General features: G+C 37.9%; 1 non-coding gene across 1 annotated transcript; it reads left to right on the top strand.

Annotated features, from left to right (window-relative positions):
• Positions 1-7,200: 7,200 nt before the first annotated feature.
• TRNAC-GCA (transfer RNA cysteine (anticodon GCA)) lies at positions 7,201-7,272 on the top strand. Its single transcript has one exon. It is a non-coding gene; the product is annotated as a tRNA-Cys (tRNA).
• Positions 7,273-21,890: the final 14,618 nt, after the last annotated feature.

Genomic DNA, 21,890 nt, shown 5'->3' with positions numbered 1-21,890 from the left:
TTTATACTTTAATAAAACTTTATTACACAAAAGCTCTGAGCAATCAAGTCTTGTCTCTGGCCCTGGATTGAATTCTCCTCCGGAGGCCAAGAACCCCAGCATCTTTTCATTAAGCAACAACACTTCATTGGTAAGTCATGTCACAAATGTGTTAGTGCAACTCTCTCAGGATTTGGAATCAGACCTGGATTAATTCTGCTTTTGTCTTGCTGAATGACTTGGAAAAGTTTTTTAAGCCTCCATTTTTCTCATATGTCAAATGGCAATGATGCTACCGCCTCCACTAGGGTGTGGTGAAGTTCAAAGGAGATGAAAAGATAAAATGCTGAGCAAGGGATTTTGTACATAGTAGATTCACAATGACTTTTAGTTCTTTGCTTCTACCTCTTTCTCTTTCAGTCTCTGATTTTTGTCTAAATCAACAAAAATATAAACTCCATGTCACAGTTAAGGTATAGGGACTCTTCAGGTTTCTATGGTCAGTAGGGAATCAACCATTTATAAACTCATGGTCTTATATCAGAAGTCAGCAAATCCAGCCTGCAGGCCAGACCCAGCCCACAGCTTGTTTATGTGAAGGCCTCAAGCTAGGAATGACTTTTACCTTTTTTTAGTGATTGAAAAGAAAAGTCAAAAGAAAAGTAAAATTATATGAAACTGAAATTTCAGTGTTCATAATGAAGTTTTATTGGGGCAAATTCATACTCAGTTCTTTATGTACTGACTATGGCTACTTTTATGCTATAAAGGCAAAGCTGAATAGAAAAGAGACAATATGGGCTGCAAAACCTAAAATATTTACTGCCTGGCATTCACAGAAAAAGATAGCTGACCCCTGTTTTAGATTGATACTAACAGAGAACTGAATCAAAATGGCTCATGAACAAGTATCCCAGACTTTGATGCAAATTTCCTGAAGCCAAATAGTCACTGTAGTACTAACAATAGTTTTGTGTATAATAAACCCTAAGTAAAGCAGAAAAGCATGAGTGGAAGAATTGGGAGACTGGGATTGACACATATATATATATATATATATATATATATATATATATATATATATATATACTGTTAATACTATGTATAAAACAGGTAACCAAAAAGAACATACTGTAGAGCACTCAGGGATCTCTAGTGACCTAAATTGGAAGGAATTCTAAAAGGGAGATTACATGTATATGTATAGCTGATTCACTTTGCTGTACTGTAGAAATTAACACAACAGTGTAAAGCACTATTTGGATGAGATGGTTGGATGGCATCACTGACTCAATGGACATAGGTTTGAGTGGACTCCGGGAGTTGGTGATGGACAGGGAGGTCTGGCGTGCTGCAGTCCATGGGGTCGCGAAGAGTCAGACACCAATGAGCGACTAACCTGAATTGAACTGAACTGATATTCCAATAAATTTAAAAAAGCCCTAAATAGACACTTTTAAACATATAAAAGAAAACAATTAGATAAAGGACATAGGTCCAGTGAGAGGTAAATAATTTCTAACCTTCATTTATTAAAATTTCACTTAGAATACACTTAGGGAATTATAATACTTGCAGAAATCACATAGAATATTAAGATACCATAATTAAATTTCTGAGAAACTCATAATTTTTAAAAAGGAATTTTTAAGCTTAACATAAATCCAAATTTTTAAGTGGTAAGTGAAGGAACTCGCCATCTAAGTCCCACATCTAAAACTTTCTTGGAAGGTTGATATAGTAAATTTTATTGTCATTAAAAATGCATAATCTGAAGGAGTGAGTATAATGAAGTGACATTTAAAGATACATGAAAACAATTTTCTTATTTGTCCCTGCCTGCTCTTAGGTAAAAATAAAATGCATATTTTAAAGGCTCAATAGTCATAAGCAAGGTACTCTCTTTCTAGAAGAATTTTAGTATGCACATTGTCTTGACAAGTTTTGTTCTGTTAAAAATAAATTATAGCTATGATTTTATTTTTGGCCATCATATATGTCTTCATAAAAAAAAAATAGTACCTTAAATTAGTGCTCCTAAAACCTGAATGGGCTCACATATCATAGAGGATTCTATTACAGATGCAGGAATGGATTCAGTAAATCCCAAGGGATGTTCACCATACAGTAAGTAACAATGTCTAACCAATACTGGTTTCCAGCACACACACAAAATAATAGCATTGCCTTGCTTGAAAATTTATAAATTTTCCCTTGTACCTGGCATAAATTCAGTGTAAAATTCCTTCCTTTGGTGATTAACCTGGAGATTTAAACAAAGTATTACACTTGTTGATATTTTAAAATGTTAATCCTTCTATAAAGGATTAACTTTGCTTTACATTCCAGATTTTTATCAACATTTTTATGTCCCTCTATTGTTCTCAGGTTTGACCACATCCACTGTACTTTTTATTGAGATTATAATTGACATATAAAATTATTTTAGATTCAGATGTACAACATAATTATTGGCTATAATTATGTATGCTATAGTTATGTATATTGAGAATTGATCACAAGAAGTCTAGTTAACATTCATCACCACAAATAATTACAAACTTTTTCTTGTGATGAGAACTTAACAATAATCCCTATGCTGTACATTACATTTCCAGAATTTACTTATTTTATAATTGGAAGTTTGTATCTTTTGACCACCTGCAGCTATTTTGCTCACCATCTGAGTTTGGTCTTTATATATATATTCCATATGTAAGTGAGATCATACACTATTTGTCTTTCTCTGTCTGACTTATTTCAGTTGGCATAATGCCCTCAAGATCCATCCATGTTGTCAGAAGTGAGAAGATACACTTCTTTTCAACTGCTGAATAATATTGCATGCTGTGAAAGTGCTGCACTCAATATGCCAGCAAATTTGGAAAACTCAGCAGTGGCCACAGGACTGGAAAAGGTCAGTTTTCATTCCAATTCCAAAAAAGGAAATGCCAAAGAATGCTCAAACTACCGCACAATTGCACTCATCTCCCATGCTAGTAAACTAATGCTCAAAATTCTCCAAGCCAGGCTTCAGCAATACGTGAACCGTGAACTTCCTGATGTTCAAGCTGGTTTTAGAAAAGGCAGAGGAACCAGAGATCAAATTGCCAACATCCGCTGGATCATCGAAAAAGCAAGAGAGTTCCAGCAAAACATCTATTTCTGCTTTCTTGACTATGGCAAAACCTTTGACTGTGTGGATCACAATAAACTGGAAAAAATTCTGAAAGAGATGGGACTACCAGACCACCTGACCTGCTTCTTGAGAAATCTGTATGCAGGCCAGGAAGCAACAGTTAGAACTGGACATGGAACAACAGACTGGTTCCAAATAGGAAAAGGAGTACGTCAAGGCTGGATATTGTCACCCTGCTTATTTAACTTCTATGCAGAGTACATCATGAGAAATGCTGGACTGGAAGAAACACAAGCAGGAATCAAGATTGCCGGGAGAAATATCAATAGCCTCAAATATGCAGATGACACCACCCTTATGGCAGAAAGTGAAGAGGAACTCAAAAGCCTCTTGATGAAAGTGAAAGTGGAGAATGAAAAAGTTGGCTTAAAGCTCAACATTCAGAAAACGAAGATCATGGCATCCGGTCCCATCACTTCATGGGAAATAGATAGGGAAACAGTGGAAACAGTGTCAGACTTTATTTTTGGGGGCTCCCAAATCACTGCAGATGGTGATTGCAGCCATGAAATTAAAAGACGCTTACTCTTTGGAAGAAAAGTTGTGATCAACCTAAATACCATATTCAAAAGCAGAGACATTACTTTGCTGACTAAGGTCCGTCTAGTCAAGGGTATGGTTTTTCCTGTGGTCATGTATGGATGTGAGAGTTGGACTGTGAAGAAGGCTGAGTGCCAAAGAATTGATGCTTTTGATCTGTGGTGTTGGAGAAGACTCTTTTGAGTCCCTTGGACTGCAAGGAGATCCAACCAGTCCATTCTGAAGGAGATCAACCCTGGGATTTCTTTGGAAGGAACGATGCTAAAGCTGAAAGTCCAGTACTTTGGCCATCTCATGAAAAGAGTTGACTCATTGGAAAATACTTTGATGCTGGGAAGGATTGAGGGCAGGAGGAGAAGGGGATGACCGAGGATGAGATGGCTGGATGGCATCACGGACTCGATGGACGTGAGTCTGAGTGAACTCCTGGAGATGGTGATGAACAGGGAGGCCTGGCGTGCTGCGATTCATCGGGTCACAAAGAGTCGGACACGACTGAGTGACTGAACTGAATTGAACTGAACTGTATACACATATCACATATTTAAAAAATCAATTCACCTATTGATAAACATCTAGGTTGCTTCCAAGTCTTGACTATTGTTAATAACGCTGCAATGAACATGGAGGTGCAGATATCTTTTGGGGTTATTGTTTTCATTTCCCTTTGATAAGTACCTAGAAGTAGAATTGCAGGATCACATGGTAGTTCTGTTTTTAATTTTTTGAGGAAATGTCACACTTTTTCCCACAGTTGCTGCACCCACTAATTAACATTCCCACCAACAGTATATAGGAAGTCCCTTTACTTCACATTCTCCCTAAAACTTGCTTGTTTGTTTTTTGATAATAGTCATTGTAACAAGGGTGAGGTGATATCTCACTGTGTCTTTGATTTGTGTTTCTTTGATGATTAGCCATGTGAGTGCCTTATCATGTGCCTGTCAGCCATCTGTATGTCTTCTTTGGGAAAATGTCTACTCAGATCCTCTGTCCATTTTCAATCAGCTGGTTTCTTGATGACAAGCTGTATGAGTGTTTATACACTTTGGATATTATACAAGTTGCCATATACCTACAGTTTGCAAATATTTCCTTTTATTCAGGAGGTTGCCTTTTCATTCTGTTGAAGATTTCCTTCACTGTGTAGAAGCTTTTTAGTTTGATCTAGTCCCACTTGTTTAATTTGGTTTTGTTGTCTTTGCTTTTAGTGTCCCAGTATATATATTTGTTGTGGACCATTTTTTAAGTCTTCATTGAGTTAGTTACAATATTGTTTGTATTTTATGGTTTGATTTTTTGGCCATGAAGCATATGGGACCTTAGCTCTCTGGTTCAGTTCAGTCACTCAGTAGTGTCCGACTCTTTGCAACCCCATGAACTGCAGCATGCTAGGCATCCATGTCCATCACCAACTCCTGGAGTCCACCCAAACCCATGTCCATTGAGTCGGTGATGCCATCCAACCATCTCAGCCTTTGTCATCCCCTTCACCTCCTTCCTTCAATCTTTCCCAACATCAGGGTCTTTTCAAATGAATCAGATCTTCACATCGGGCAATCAGGGATCAAATGCACACCCCTTTACAAGAAGGCAAAGTCTTAACCACTGAACAATTAGGGATGTCTTTATATTTCTCATTTGCAAGAACAAATGGGAAATTTGGACAATGGAAGTGATATGTGGGTATGGTTTCATTGGTTATTGTTAAAATCTGCTTATAGAGAAAGATAACTTTTAAAATGTTTATGAACAATAGCTTTAGTCCTAGAATCTTTACTAATTCTTATTAAACATTAATGGAAAATGAAACTTTGAGAAAGACACAGTGTTTTTAAAACAAAAAAAAAATCTAATAGGAATAACTCCCCAGTATGATCCATTGATCTTATAATAATCACTGTCACAGAGAGAAAAAGTTTTACAGTCTCCATTTAAAACAAACAAACAAACAAAATTCAGTGGCTCTCACTCCCTATGGAACAAAGCTCACAGTTTTTAGCACAATAGACAAATCCTTCCAGATCTGACTCCTCTCCCCCTCACATCCACCGCCATGCAACTCCCTCATCATTCACCCTCTCACTCCATGTGCCAATCTTGTTTGTCATTGTGCTGTGCTCTTCACCTCTGTTGTTGTTCAGTAGTTCAGTCATGTCTGACTCTTTGCGACTGCAAGGACTGCAGCATGCCAGGCTTCCCTGTTCTTCACTGTCTCCCAGAGTTTGCTCAAACTCACGTCCATTGAGTCAACAATGACATCCTACCATCTCATCCTCTGTTGCCCCCTTCTCCCCTTGCCCTCAATCTTTCTCAGCATCAGGGTCTTTTCTAATGGGTCAGATCTTCACATCTAGTGGCCAAAGCATTGAAACGTCAGCTTTAGCATAAATACTTTCAGTGAATATTCAGGGTTGGTTTCCCTTAGAATTGACTGGCTTGATCTCCCTGTTATCCAAGGAACTCTCAAGAGTCTTCTCCAACACCACAGTTCGAAAGCATCAATTCTTCACTGTTCAGCCTTTTATGGTCCAATTCTCACATCCATGAACGACTACTGGAAAAACCATATCTTTGACTATATTGACACTCGTTGGCAAAGTGATATCTCTGCTTTTTAATATGCTGTCTAGATTTGACATTGCTTTTCTTCCAAGGAAAACTGTCTTTTAATTTCATGGATTCAGTCACCATCTATAGTGATTTTGGAGCCCCCAAAAATAAAGTCTGTCACTGTTTCCACTGTTTCCCCATCAATTTGCCATGAAGTGATGGGACCAGATGCTATGATCTTAGTTTTTTGAATGTTAAGTTCTAAGCTGGTGAGTTTTTCAGTCCTCTTACACCTTCATAAAGAGGCTCTTTAGTTCCTCTTTGCTTGCTGCCATGTGGGTGATGTCATCTGCATATCTGAGGTTATCATCTCATATCATCTTGAGAGGGTAACAGGCAGGAAGGCCACGGGTCTCCAAATGGAGGAAATAGCCTACAAGTGTCAGACATTTTTTTCTCTCTTAAGTGGTAGGAGGAAACAAACTAGGGATATTTTTTCCTTCTCTACACAAATTTTAAAGGAGGTTTCTCTTAAAATACTGTGTTGCCATAATGACACCTGGTTTCACTTGAAGTTAACTATTCTCAAACATAGAGATAATCAATGCATTTCTCTTATGGAAATGTTTATCTTCAGCTATGCTATGCATTTACCCCAAACTCTGTCTTCAAGTCAGTTCACCTCTTGGCTCAGAACCTACTTGACAAACTTGAGTATGTTATATTTAGATATTGCTCCCCTAATCTATGTAAAGGACACTATTTGTATGGTGATCTGCCCTTCTTCAAGATTCAAGTTAATCCTTTTATGGCTCAGGATGAACCATTTGGTGCCAAGATTATCCCAAAATGCATCTTATGGGTGAGGGGTTTGATACCATTCTGAGTTTTAAGACATTCTTTTCTTTCATTAACAGACTGCTAGGGCTTCCCTGGTGGCTCAGAGGATAAAGCGTCTGCCTGCAATGCAGGAGACCCAGGTTCGATCCCTGGGTTGGGAAGATCCCCTGGAGAAGGAAATGGCAACCCACTCCAGTATTCTTGCCTAGAGTATCCCATGGACAAGGAGCCTGAGTGAGCTACAGTCCACAGGGTCGCAAAGAGTCAGACACGACTGAGTGACTTCACTTCAGTGACTATATAACATCCAGCTAAAGACTATCAGGGGGGTACTCTTTCTTCCCCCTTCTGATGCCTATGTCAGAAGCTTTCTCTATCTCCTCTACACTTAAATAAAACTTTATTACATAAAAGCTCTGAGCGATCAAGCCTCATCTCTGGCCCCAGATTGAATTCTTCTCCTCGGGGACCAAGAATCCCGGCGTTTTTGCGTGATTCAACAACAACCTTTCAATCTCTTATCATCACATATCACTTCTGTGGCTGCATATATACGTCTTTCTTTGTCTGAACATTCCCATTTTCCTGCAGATCTCTCACTTAGGGTTGTTGAAGACCAGCACTTTGTTTCCAGTAGGAGTCAAATCTTTTCCTTTCCATCCTTCTAATTCCTCTCTTACAAGCACTTATGTAAATTCTGGAATTATTTGCTCACAGTAAATTATGAGTGTCTCTGCTGCTGCTACTAAGTCACTTCAGTCGTGTCTGATTCTGTGTGACCCCATAGACGGCAGCCTACCAGGCTCCGCCGTCCCTGGGATTCTCCAGGCAAGAGCACTGGAGTGGGTTGCCATTTCCTTCTCCAGTGTATGAAAGTGAAAAGTGAAATTAGGATAAGAATAATCTCATCATGTTTATATTCCAATGCCAAGAATAGTGTATTATGACCTACACTTCATAAATGTTCATTGAATTGATAAATAAATGAAACAACGTTCATTTCTGTATAAAACATACTAGAAATGCCAACCATTCAATTATTTGGACAAGATGTAAAAGCTTGCTCAAAAATAGTCCCAGATAGAAACAGACAAGGAGACATGATTAAATACAAGATTTCATTTTGGGACATGAAAACAGACATGGAAAAATGATGAAACTCAGAAAAAGTCTGCAGTGAGTAGAATAGTAACAATGCTAATTTTATTAATTTTGACAAAACAGCATAAAATTTACAATTATGTAAGATGTTATATAGGGAAGTTTGAGTGATGAGTATATGTGAACATTCTTTAGTATCTTCATAATTTTTCTGAAAATCTGAAATCATTCCAAAATAAAAAGTAAAAAAAAAAAAAAAAAAAAAAAAATTCTGCTCAAGTCACAGTCTCAAGCCAGATAATTCTCATCTCATTCAGTTATTCAGTACATATTTATTTAAATGTTATAATAAAGTAGGGCCTCGAATGTATTTGCTGAACCACTGCTACGGGAATAACACAGCACATGATTACTCTGGACTTGGAAATCCTATCATTAAAGCCACTATGGAATTGGCCAGAGAAGGAAGCTAGTACTGTTACTAGAATGTCCCCTTTGAGTGGACACACCAGACAATAAGGCCTTTAGCTCATTACTAATTAGTACTAATCTTTAGTTGTCTTTTAATTATTCCTTTAAGTAACAAATAACAATGATATCATAGAGAGTATTTTCTATATGGGTACAAAATAAGAAAATGTGGAAGTGTTAGTCACTGAGTTGTGTCCAACTCTTTGCAACCCCATGGAACACAGCCTGTCAGACTCTTCTGTCCTTAGAATTCTCTAGGCAAAAATACTGGAGTGGATTGCCATTCCCTTCTCCAGGGGAACTTCCTGACTCGGGGATCTTCCTGACTCATAGATCAAACATAGGCCTCTTGCATTACAGGCAAACTCTTTACTGTCTGAGCCATCAGGGAAGCCTGATATCAGTAAAACAGAAGTGTTTTTCACTCAGTCGTGACTGACTGTTTGCAAGCCCATGGACTGTAGCTGTAGCCACCAGGCTCCTCTGTCCATGGAATTCTCCAGGCAAGAACACTCGAGTGGGTAGCCATTTCCTCTCCAGGGGATTTTACCGGCCCAGGGATCAAACCTGGGTCTCCCATATTGCAGGCAGTTTTTTTACTCTCTGAGCCATATTAACATTTTAATATGTGATGCATACATTATTTAAAATATTTATGTGTCTGTGTGTTTAAATAACTGACACATAATTTGGGAGAAAATGAACAAGTAGATTATGGAATGACAAGGTGACTTTTTATGGTAAACACAACATAAGCATCTAAATAGCATGTTTATTATTCAATTTGAAATAATCCTGGTAAGGTTGCTCTTCATCAGAAGATTTTATAACTGCACATATTGTGGTGAGTATTTATTTGAACCAATAATATATAAGTAAGAATAAATAATAAGAAGAATCTCTGTTGCTCATTCATTCCACTTATCCCAGAATGTCTAAATTACGTCTGTATTATTAGAAACTCAGAAAATGTATGTCATCTAAACTGAAAAACTTCATGTAACCTTCATTACTTAAGCAACTATTTTCTCATTACTTAAGCAACTACTTTCAACTGTTTAAGAATTGTGCTAAAGTATATAGTAGAATTTCTGCATGTTTTAGCACATTTTGAAATTTTAATTTACTAACAGAAACTTCATAGTTATAACTGAGAATAAGTTTTTCTTTGGAAAAAAAATATAGCAGTGTAATTAAACCATGACACTAAATTCTAAATACTTCATTAAGCTGTATACTCATTAATGTAATGTGATAAATTATTTTCTGAAATTCCGTGTACATGTGTAGTTACTGTAATGAGAAATTAATCTGAACAGTGGTTTTAGGATTTATTTTCAGTTCATGCAACCAAATCAAACTGTAATCAAACCCCATGGATGGCAGTATGTTGCCAGGAAACCATGCCATCCACTGATTTCAAATTTGCTTCTTTTGGGGAGTCCTCCATATTACTTTTTTTTTCAGATTTTATTTGTTTATTTTTTACTTTACAGTATTGTATTTGTTTTGCCATACATCAACATGAATTTGCCACAGGTTTGCTTTAAATATATGAAAATTCCTAGCCAGAATGCTCTGTTTTGCTGACGAATCAACTGCTTGGCTCTTTCCTGCCCTTCCTTTATTTCTTTCTTACTTTTTTTTTTTTTTTTTGATACCTTTTATTATATTGTAGGGGGGAAAAAGTCATGGAGGGAAAGAAGATATCAAATTACCTGAGCATCTATTGAAAGGCAGATACAGTGTTAGCTCCTTCCACATACATATATGCTAAACTCTTACTGTCCTTTATATTGAAGCTTGCTCTTCCTTGTCATTGAGCTGCCCAGGCCAAGCGATTTTAAGTTATTTTGGACTGTTTGAATCCTTGCGCCTTCCCCCATGTATAGTTCTGTTCCACTTTCACTGTATCTGGTGCATGGCCTAGCTCTGTGCACATCACAAGCATCACCCTGGGTCTGATCTGGACCATCACTTTTCCCAGACTCCTGAAAAAGATTCCTAACGGGTTCTCTATTTAGTTCATGTTTCTCCAGTTTATTTTCCATACTGCGTCCAAAAAACCTTTTAAAAACTTAAATATTTCTAATCACACTTGGAATAAAAATCAGAGCTTTACAGTAGCTTGAAATATTCTGCATGTCCTGGATAATTCTTGACTTGATTTTTCCTCATGACGCTTCAACCATTCTTGCTAGAACATTACAGAGCTTTCCTGTAGTAAAATTTTCATGTAGAAGGATCTTCCTCCAGACATTGTGGGTCTAACTTCCTAATTACCTTCTGAAATTCAAAATTTACCTTTTTTCTGACAACTTTAATCTACTTTATTTAAAATAGCAAACTTTCCCTTCCTGATTTCCTTCCAATCATTTTATTTGTTTTTCTGTTTTTTATAACTTCACTTCGCATGTGACTTAATACAAAAGTGTTTGTTAGTTATTGAACCATTAGAACGTTATGGGCTTCCATGGTGGGTCAGGTGGTAAAGAATTTGCTTGCAATGCAGGAGACCCAGGTTCAGTCCTTGGGTTAGGAAGATCACCTGGAGAAGGGCATGGCAACCTACTCCAGTATTCTTGCCTGGAGAATTCCATGAACAGAGGAGCCTGGAGGGCTACAGTCCATGGTGTTGCAAAGAGTTGGACACGACTGAGCACCTAAGACTTTCACTTTCACTTTCAGGAAGTTATAGCTCTGAGGACGGTGTTAGGATCATTCTTAGAGATAAAAATGTTGGGGACTTTGCATACTCTGGTATGTCCAGTGTCCAGAAGCTTATAACATAGTAGGTAGCAAACAAGTAACAGTTATTAATTTTGTAAATAAATGAATTAATATTTTCTCTTTTGATTCTTATACACTCTTATAAGTTGTTTCCTTATTCATGTAAGATACCTACTATCTTAGAAAAAGCTGGGATCACACAACATTAAAAAGGTAAAATGTAGTCTTTGTCAGGAAGAGTGGGGCTTTCCAGGTGGCACCAGCCACCCAGAGAATTAGAAACATGTGGGAAGGGAAAACCATGTGGAGAAAAATTGTGGTCTTCCACCAGCAGCCAGAACCTGAGCCCCAGTGTGTGCATGGGGTCGCCTGCAAGTCTCCATGTCCAGCTGGTCTGTGCCATCCACCCCACAAGAGGCAGAAGAGAGTTGTTCCTGCCAAACTGGACACACATTCCTGACCCTCGGAATTGTGAGCAAAGAGCATCATGAGAGTTTGGAGCCAGTAACAGTTGGTGTGGTTCATTCAATAGCCATGTCAACCTCCTCAGACTGTCAAATATCATATTCTGGGGGTTTAAGCAACAGAAATTTACCTCCTCACAGTTCTGGGGACTGGAGGTCCAAGACCAAGGTGCTGCTGGAGCTGGTTTTTGGGTGAGACCTCTCTTCCTGGCTTGCAGATGGCCACCCCCTCCCATACTCTCCCTTGACTTCCCCTGTGTGTGCAGAGAGTTCTCTGGGTCTCTTCCTTTATGACATCAGTCCGACTGGATTTGGTTCCACCCTTACTACTTCATTTAACTCTAACCAGCTCTCTATAGATTCTATCCCCATATATCGCATTGGGCATCAGGGATACAATTTATGAATTTGAAGGAGACACAATTCAATCCATATCAGCAGCAATAGAGAACTTATGTTGTGCTAACATCCATAGAAGAGTTATTAAATAGCAAATATTCCCATTTCATATAGTAAATGCTAAGTGTTAATAGTCATAGGGAGGTTTAATATATGTGACATTGCTATCTCTTGTATTTACAAAGAACACCAATTCATTCACTTAAAATAATAAAAGTCAAATGTTTCTACCATTGTGATTGTGTGAGACTGGCTGAGTACCACTGATTTTTTTTTTTTTTTTTAACTAGTAGTTCACTTCAGTTAGTTCAGTTGCTCAGTTGTGTCCGACTCTTTGAGACCCCATGAACCGCAGCACGCCAGTCCTCTCTGTCCATCACCAACTCCCGAAGTCCACTAAAACCCATGTCCATTGTGTTGGTGATGCCATCCAACCATCTCATCCTCTGTCGTCCCCTTCTCCTCCTGCCTTTAATCTTTCCCAGCATCAGAGTCTTTTCAAATGAGTCAGCTCTTCCACTTTAAGTAGTTCACTTAAATGGATGCAAAAGAGAAATAATAAAAGTTACATGGTTCTATTCCCTTAAAACTTGTGCTCCGCTGGGTCACAACAGTATCTTATCCTATCACAGTTTGTCATCAGTTGAAGCAGCATAAATGACAGAAGAGACATTCAGCCAGCCTGGCCCAGAAATGCTTACACATCTCTTTCTCAGCAAATGACTTCACTATTCTTTGATTTAATATTTTGTGTAACTTCTCTTTGAGTCCTTCTCACCAAAGTTTTAAAATAAGATTAAAACACTTTCTCTTAAATACCGTACTTAAAAATACCTTGTGAGGCTAAAGGTATTAATGTACTGAGGATAACTGTGCTAATTTTCATTAGCATACTTGGAACCCCTTGATGAAAGGCTATAACTAGCCAAACATAGTATTATTTTTTAGAAGAAATGCTCATCATTTCTCAGTGCTCTAGCAATTTTCATTTGTTTCATTCATTTTACTCCTATGACACAGTTTTATGGGGGCAAAGGGGAAAATTTTAAGATTTCTTTATATTTTGAAATTAAGAAATATTTGTTTGTTAAAATGTTTAAACTGTGACTTGAACTAATCTGTAAAAATAGAATGTTTTAAAAGCTAATACTAAATATAACTTGGTATCTATGCTAAACTTCATTTCTAAAATATTTTTCTAATATTTTGCCCCCAAAAAGCAAATCACCTAGACTTTGCAAAACCTTCAATGAGGAAAAGCTGCAATTAAAAAAAAAAAATGGATATAGTTATCCTTAATCTATGCCTGGAGAAGGCATAGGCTACCCACACCAGTATTCTTGGGCTTCCCTAGTGGCTCAGATGGTAAAGAATCCTCCTGCAATGCTGGAGACCTGGGTTTGATTCCTGGGTTGGGAAGATACCCTAAAAGAGGACATGGAAACCCACTCCAGTGTTCTTGCCTAGAAAATACCATGGACAGAGGAGCCTCAAGGGTTACAGTCCGTTGGGTCACAAAGAGTCAGACATGATTGAACAACTAAGCACAGCACAGTACTTCCTTAATCCAAGTGATCTTAGAAACTCAGGAGCAAGTTGAAGTCATCTGGAACCCAGAATGCTTCCCATCCAACTAAGGAGACAAAGTTTTCATTCATTCACCAAATACTTATTGAGCACATTAATGAATGACAGACCCATGTTAGGTGCTGGAAAGAGTATAGGGAGGGAGCAACTTGGAGTACTGCTCTAAGGTGGAGGTGGCTGGATAGAACAGATGTCAAATTTGGGAAGTCACAGGTTCACCATCCCTAATTAACTGATGTAGAGAATGCAGGGACTTTCATGTATACATAATAACTATATTGTGTTACAGTCAGCCATAGAGAAAAAAATGTTCATTTTAGGCATTCAAGTCTGAAGACTGTTGAAATTTAAAAAAACAACTAAAATATAAAATGTAAACAATCCCATTCTCCTTTACTTTAAAACCTTAGATGCTATAGTAATATACTAAGGATTAAATGTTTTTGGCCTTATGATGAAGAATCATTTTATAAGCCTTTTAGTATAAATTTAAATCTTCTAAAACCCTTTACTAGCTTTTAGAGAATAAGTAATTTTAAAGTAATTTTTAATTATGTAGAGCTTAATTTTTTATTTTGCTTATTTGGTAAAACTTTAATGATTCTCACACAAGGAATGGCATCTGGCTTCATCTCATGAGATACTCTGAGCAAGAGTCTGTACACTCATAAAATTATAAGAAAATTCATATTTATTTTCACTCATCAGGATTTCCTAGAGGGCACTACTTTTCACTATAGAATTTTGTATTTCCAACATCTGGGTCTTATTCTTTTAAGGAATAATGATTATAATGGTTAAAGTTCCTCCAAAAACCACTAAAATGAATTTATAGGCCATTATTGACTTTAAGAAACTTACATACACATGTGCATTGGTTATATAAAATCACTTTGAGATTATGATAAGGTGTGGGCTGATTATAGAGATGAAATTAAAGCCAAAATGTTTCATAAGCATAAGGCTATATTTTTCTGGAAGGTTGATAGTAGTTTTATAACCTGAAATTTCTTTTCTTTTCTTTTCTTCTTTTTTTTTTTTTTTTTAATTTCAACAGTCCATACTGGTAACTAACTGAAAACCAAAGTCCATGGGAATAGAAAATTGATGATATCCACTTTAGATACATTTTACTGTTTTCTTTGGTGAGTTACAGTTTATGGAGGCAAGGTTGGAAGCTCATAAAAGGTGAAGCTGCATGCAAGAAACAATACTCCAGAAGTTGTCTAAGCCATAGTCAACATTTTTCAGAGACTGTCAGTGACTTGTGGTCATTATGGCTCAGCTGGTAAAGAATCTGCCTGCAACGGGGGAGACCTGGGTTCGATCCCTGGGTTGGGAAGATCCCCTGGAAAAGGGAAAGACTACTCACTCCAGTATTATGGCCCAGAGAATTCCATGGATTGTATAATCCATGGGGTCTCAAAGAGTCAGACATGACTGAGCAACTTTCACTTCACTTCTCTTGTGGTCATTAGTCTCCCAAAGATGGACTCTCAAGCATTCACACCTGTGTGTTCTCTCCCCTTGAACTGGGACTAAACCTGTGACTGCTTCAACTCTGAGACAAAGATTCTGTGAGAAGGCTGAGTCACATGGATATGCCCTCAATGCTGAGGGCAGAGGGAAAGAGGTCATGACCTGTGAGTGAAGAAGTGCTCATGGAATCCAGCCTCCTCTGAGTTTTGGCGAACTCCGCTCAGCTGCCATTGAGAAAGACTGGGACCTGGGACCCTTTGCTGCAGTGTTTGTACCTGGACAAATGTCTCCTCAAGCAACAAAATAGAAATAGACTGCTGTTGCTGCTGCTGCTGCTTAATCACTTCAGTGAGGTCTGATTCTGTGCAATCCTATGAACTGCAGCCTGCCAAGCTCCTCTGTCAATGTGATCATCTAGGCAAGAGTATTAGAGTGGGTTGCTATGCCCTCCTTCAGGGGATCTTCCCAAACCAGGGATCAAACCCTGTCTCCTGCATTGCAGGAAGATTCTTTACCATTGAGTCACCAGGGGAGCCCACAGATAAACCATAAGGGACTAAAAATGGCTGTATGATGTACAGTTGGGGAAAATTATGGACAAAAAATACAAAAAAACAAAAACAAAAACAAAAACCCTCAGCTGCCACTCCTGAAGATCTGAGAGGAAAAGCAAGGTGTTAGGAATAAAAAGCAGATTACCACACACACCCCTGCACTCAGTACAACCACAGGGGTGGGGAAACCACCTAAGCCACCCCTGCTGACTGACCCCTGGACACAGCCCTACCTCTACCCCATACTGAAGAATCATCTTGACTCCCCAGCTTGACTTGGTCAGTCAGCAAGAGAATCTGTTATTTGTTCTTGCTCCCCACTGGAGCAGAGGGGTTCAAATAAAGTCTTGCATACATTTTTTGTCTGGCCTACGATCAATTTCTATTGACTAAGGAAGCCAACAGCTCTGGTCTGTTAAATAATCAGACTGTACCTGAAGACAAGATCCCAGGCAAGAACCTCCCTGTTGAGCCCAGCAAACACAGAACTATTAGAGATAATAATACATGGTTGCTTTAGCCATCAAGCTTGGGGTGTCTGTTACTCATAAGTCATCAGGAGGCTTATTTTGAAACCAGAGCTAGAACAGGACAACCCACTCCCCTAAAATCCATGTCCTGATCCCACCACCATCACCTGCTCTATGGGTGTTACATTTCCTCTGAATATCTATAGTATTTATCACAACAAATAACCATTTGATATTAAGCAAATACTGCTTTTTATTGTTAGCTATTTAAATCTTCTTTATTGCTAATAAAAGAGCAGAAAATAACTACATCTTCATTTTCAAGATGAGCCAAAACATAGGACCTCCATCTGCAGCAGCAATGTATAAATCACAATGATATTTTAAAAAATGCTTCATTACCTTTAACTTAATAAACAATATATGTGAATGACTGTCTACACACCATCTGGCTAGGTTATGACAGTGGCTCCATTTAGAAGGCTTGTGAAAAGCAGGCTGTAGGACTCCATCCCTCACAGTTTCTGATTCTTGAGGCCAGAAATGTGGCCTAGGAATATACATCTCTAACAACTTCTCAAATGATGTTGACGCTACGGGTCTAGAATCACATTTTGAGAACCTCGAGGTTAAAATGATCCCCAAACACTTTCTTCTAGGACTTTTTCAGTTCAGTTCAGTCGCTCAGTCGTGTCCGACTCTTTGCGACCCCATGAATCGCAGCACGCCAGGCCTCCCTGTCCATCACCATCTCCCACAGTTCACTCAGACTCACGTCCATCGAGTCCGTGATGCCATCCAGCCATCCCATCCTCGGTCGTCCCCTTCTCCTACTGCCCCCAATCCCTTCCAGCATCAGAGTCTTTTCCAATGAGTCAACTCTTCACATGAGGTGGCCAAAGTACTGGAGTTTCAGCTTCAGCATCATTCCCTCCAAAGAAATCCAGGGGTTGATCTCCTTCAGAATGGACTGGTTGGATCTCCTTGCAGTCCAAGGGACTCTCAAGAGTCTTCTCCAACACCACAGTTCAAAAGCATCAATTCTTCAGTGCTCAGCCTTCTTCACAGTCCAACTCTCACATCCATACATGACCACAGGAAAAACCATAGTCCCAGAAATTATAAATCAGGTAAAAGTAAGTTTGTGTACTAAGTTTCTCAGTTTCTCATCATGGCCTGCTCCGCTTTGTGATTTCTCTGTCCTTTAAACCTCAGTAGGGCTTCTTCATTTAAGGCGTCCCTGACTTTCTATGTAAAGTCTCTCCCAGCTGTGATTTCCTCCAAACACACAGAACATGTCAAAGTCCACTGACACCTCCTACTTTTGGTTCATAAATACAGCATTAAATGGTCAAGTTCAAGTTCACTAGAACCAAGGAGAATAATAAATAGGGCACAATCAAAGCTACTTATAGACAATGGGACTACAAGTGGGAAGGATGAGTTTTTGCTTTAAACTATGATTTTATAAGTAATTTTTAAAGTACATTTTATAAGTAATTTTTGCTTATAAAGATTTCCTAGAGTGCACTGCATTTCTCTATAGAACTTTGTATTTCCAAACATGTGGTCTTATTCTTTTAAGGAATAATGGCTGTAATGGGCTAAAATTCCTAAAGCATTTTATTCAAACATAGAGAAAAGATGTCTTGTTAGGGTCAGATGTTCAGGTATATACTTTTCACTGGACTAGATGTGTGCTATTTTAAGTACTTTACACATATCAACCCACCGAATCCTCATGATTGCCCTGTGTGGTTGGGACTGTTATTTCAGCACCCTATTATTGCACAATCAAGAAACTGAGTCACAGAGAGAATGTTAATAGAACTGAGCTTGGACAGTTGGTCCCAGAGACTGGGCTCCTTGTGACCGAGCACAGGACTCTCTTTCAAGACAATGAGACAGTAACATTCTAAAACAGCTCCAGATGACAGCCAGAACCCAGATATGTGTCTTTCTTAGCTCCATTCCTACTGTGTATGACATTTTTACCAAAATAGTTGACAGGTTCACCTCTAAAATAGCTCCAAATTTGTAAAATCTGTACCATGAGGCTAAGAAGACTGTAACACTGCATAGTTAAACCAAGTTGATCTATACCCATTATCCCCAAATGAACAGGTTTAAACATATGAAAACCACATAATCAGATCACATAAAAGTCAGTCTGCTTTGTTACTAATTTTATATGAATAACTGAATGTGGTGTAGTAACAGATTATGGTCTGTTCACTTAATAGGTCCTGTATTTGATACCTAAGAATGTATGCATTATCTCAGTGTGAAAAAGGACACACCTTTATTTGTATTTCTCACAGTTTTCAGTGTAATTCATACTATATCAGAGATTGAGAAATATTAGACATGATAACACAAAAATTATAAAATGTAAGTATATATGGCACTTGAGGTTGTGTGGTAATACTAACAACTAATGTTATATATGTAGCTCTTGCAAAGTTATATTGATTTTGGTTTAAAGAGGTGAGAGTATTAATATTTCAAAGGTTACAGTTTATATCTAATCATAATAAAATTTGCTATATTTTATTAAGATGAGAACACACAATCATACCATTTATAAATTGTTGTCACCAGTATAAATTTATAAGGTAAAAACAGAATTATTTTGCATACAAAGAAAATATTATTTTATCTTAATTAGGTTAATTATATTCTGAATTATTAAAGAGAACAACATTCTCCTTAAATAAAGCATGCTTAGCATAGCTATAGGTGGCATATTTTTACCTAATAAATAGAATGGAAGCTGAGTATCTAATCTGTCAGTGATTAAGCCTAAAACATGACTGAAATAATTTTTATACTAATAAACATATAATGAATACCTATGTGACATTTATTGGACTAGATGTTCAGCATTTAAAAATGAATGTGAATTCAGTAATTATAAGGGTGATGATGATAAACAATGCCTGGCACATAACAAGGATTCAATAAATAGTTTTCAAAGGATCAATAGATTAATTAAAGCTAATATTTTATAGCTTTTTAAAAATACCAGACAGGCACTGTTTTAAATACTTTCATGTATTAAAACATTTAATTTTCCTAACAGTCCTACTAGTTTCACAGTTTTCCAGATGAGGAAATGGACCTCAAGGAGTAAATACGTTCCACCTCATCCAGTTACCACATAGTACAGCTGATTTTCCAAGCCAGGTTTGTCAGCTCCAGCAGAAAAGTTAGCCTTGCATGCTGCAAAGTCTGCTAAAAACTGGCATGATGGTGTGATCACAGACATGCAAAAACATGCTCTGAAAGCAAAAAGGAGGTAACTTTTCTGACTCTCTGAAATAGAACGTATTTTATAGCTGAGTTTTCTTTTCAGTTGGTGAAAAATTCAATCATTAAAGAGCAGGAAAAGAACATCCAGGGTAGGGAGGGAATGCCAGCATGATTGTCTATTCAGACAGTGATCAGTAGATCAATAAGTTCACAGCAATCAGAGTGAAATGACTCTAGTGAGACTTGGAAGGAGAAGTGTATTTGGCATCCAATCATTAAGGGACCTTGTGTACGATGACAAGGAAATTCGATTTACTGGGAAGGCAGTAGGAAATAATCAGTCAATTAAGGCATGATACTGTCAAATTATCTTCTACAGAGTTAGCCTGTTGACAGTCAAGCCTGGTCCTTGACAGAGATGAGTCCAGAGCAGTGAATAGTGAGGAAGAAAGGGAAAATAAGAGGTCATGATCAAGGATTCATACTTACTCTCACTGTGTGACTGGTGTCCTGGCCCATTTTTTTTAACTTTCAAGACATGCAAATCATTTTGGCAGTTTACATAAGTAGCACAATCAAAATATTACCAGAGCAAAGAATACTTTATTCAAAGCTGCTAATGTTTTTCCTACTCTCTCACTTTCTGCCCCACCACCCAGTTAGTTTCCCGAGGCCCATTCCTTCCTTCAGCAAGTGCATTAAAGAGGAACATTCAAAGGCTGATGGTGGTCATAAGGTGAGCATTCCCCAGAGAAACAAAACCAACAAAAGATGTATATGTAGGTATGTATATGAATGGGGCTTGCCTGGTAATTCAGTGGTAAAGAATCTGCCTGCCAATGCAGGAGATTGCTCATTCCCTAGGTTGGGAATATTCCCTGGAAAAGGAAATGGCAGTCCAATCCAGTATTCTTGCCTGGGAAATCCCATGGACAGAGGAGGCTGGTGAGCTAAAGTCCATGGGGTGTCAAAAGAGTAGGACATGACTTAGCAACTAAATAACAAATAAACAACAATGTATATGAATACACACACACACACACACATATATATATACACCTATATGTATATGCATTAATATAAATAAGGAGATATTTTATAATGACTTGGCACATGCAATTATGGAGACTGGAAAGTCCAAAATCTGCAGTGTCAACCAGTAGGCAGAGACTCAGGAGAGCAGATATTGCAGATAAGGTTAAAGACAATCTACCAGAAAATTTCCTCTTGCTTGAAGAGACTACTATTTTTGTTCTATTCAGGTCTACACATGATTGTATGAGGCCCATTCATAATATGAAGAGCAATCTGCTTACCAATTTAAATGTTAATCTCATTGAAAAAACATACTCCAATTCGACACATGAAATTAACCATCAAAGTACTCATTCCTATTTCTATTTGATTCAGTACTATCCATTAAGTATCCATCATAGTACCCCAGCATGATTGAAAATATTTTTCATCCTACTGGTATTTGCTACTGTTAAGTACACTTTTGCTGCAAGTATTCACCTTGATTGGACTTCCTTGATGGCTCAGTGGTAGAGAATCCACTTGCCAATGCCATAGATGCAGGTTTGCTCCCTAGGTTTGGAAGATCTCCTGGAAAAGGAAATGATAACCCACTCTAGTATACTTGCCTGGGAAATCCCATAGACAGAGAAGCCTGGTGGGCTATAGTCCATGGGGTCACAGAAGAGTTGGAGAGGGACTTGGCGACTAAACATCATTCTGCTTGTCAGAGCATCAGATTCAGGGCTGTCTGTATTCATTTCCACTAGAATCCTTTATTTGCAAATGGCCTCTTGTATGCTCCTTGGACTCGTGTGTGTGTGTGTGTGTGTGTGTGTGTGTGTGTGTGTGTATCCATGAAAAATAAAAGTCTTGTTTTGGTTTTTGGAAGGCATTTTAAAGCTTCCTTAAAGACACTCCTATTCTGGAAATAAAAAATAATAATAATAAAGTGAAAGGGCAACATAGACTTAAATTTCTATCAGGGAAATTTCCAGATTTAGCATTCAGAAACATTTTACTACTTGTTTCAAAGACAGTAATTACTATCATGTATTGTGTTTTTCTCTAAAATACAGAAAAATGTCAATTACTGTCTTTGTATTATTATTATTAATAATACATTCATAGTATTTAATGCATACAAAGAGCACTAATCACAAACACTATTACACTGGCCAGCATTTTCTGAACTCTTACTCTCTGTCTAGCACTAAATAAAGGCTTTCTGCTTTCTGACTGTGCCAGGGCATCCTTG

Source organism: Capricornis sumatraensis, chromosome 7, assembly GCF_032405125.1.
Source record: "Capricornis sumatraensis isolate serow.1 chromosome 7, serow.2, whole genome shotgun sequence".
Classification (NCBI taxonomy): domain Eukaryota; kingdom Metazoa; phylum Chordata; class Mammalia; order Artiodactyla; family Bovidae; genus Capricornis; species Capricornis sumatraensis.
Note: the sequence above shows the minus strand (reverse complement) of the source record. Positions and strands in the feature narration are given on the sequence as shown.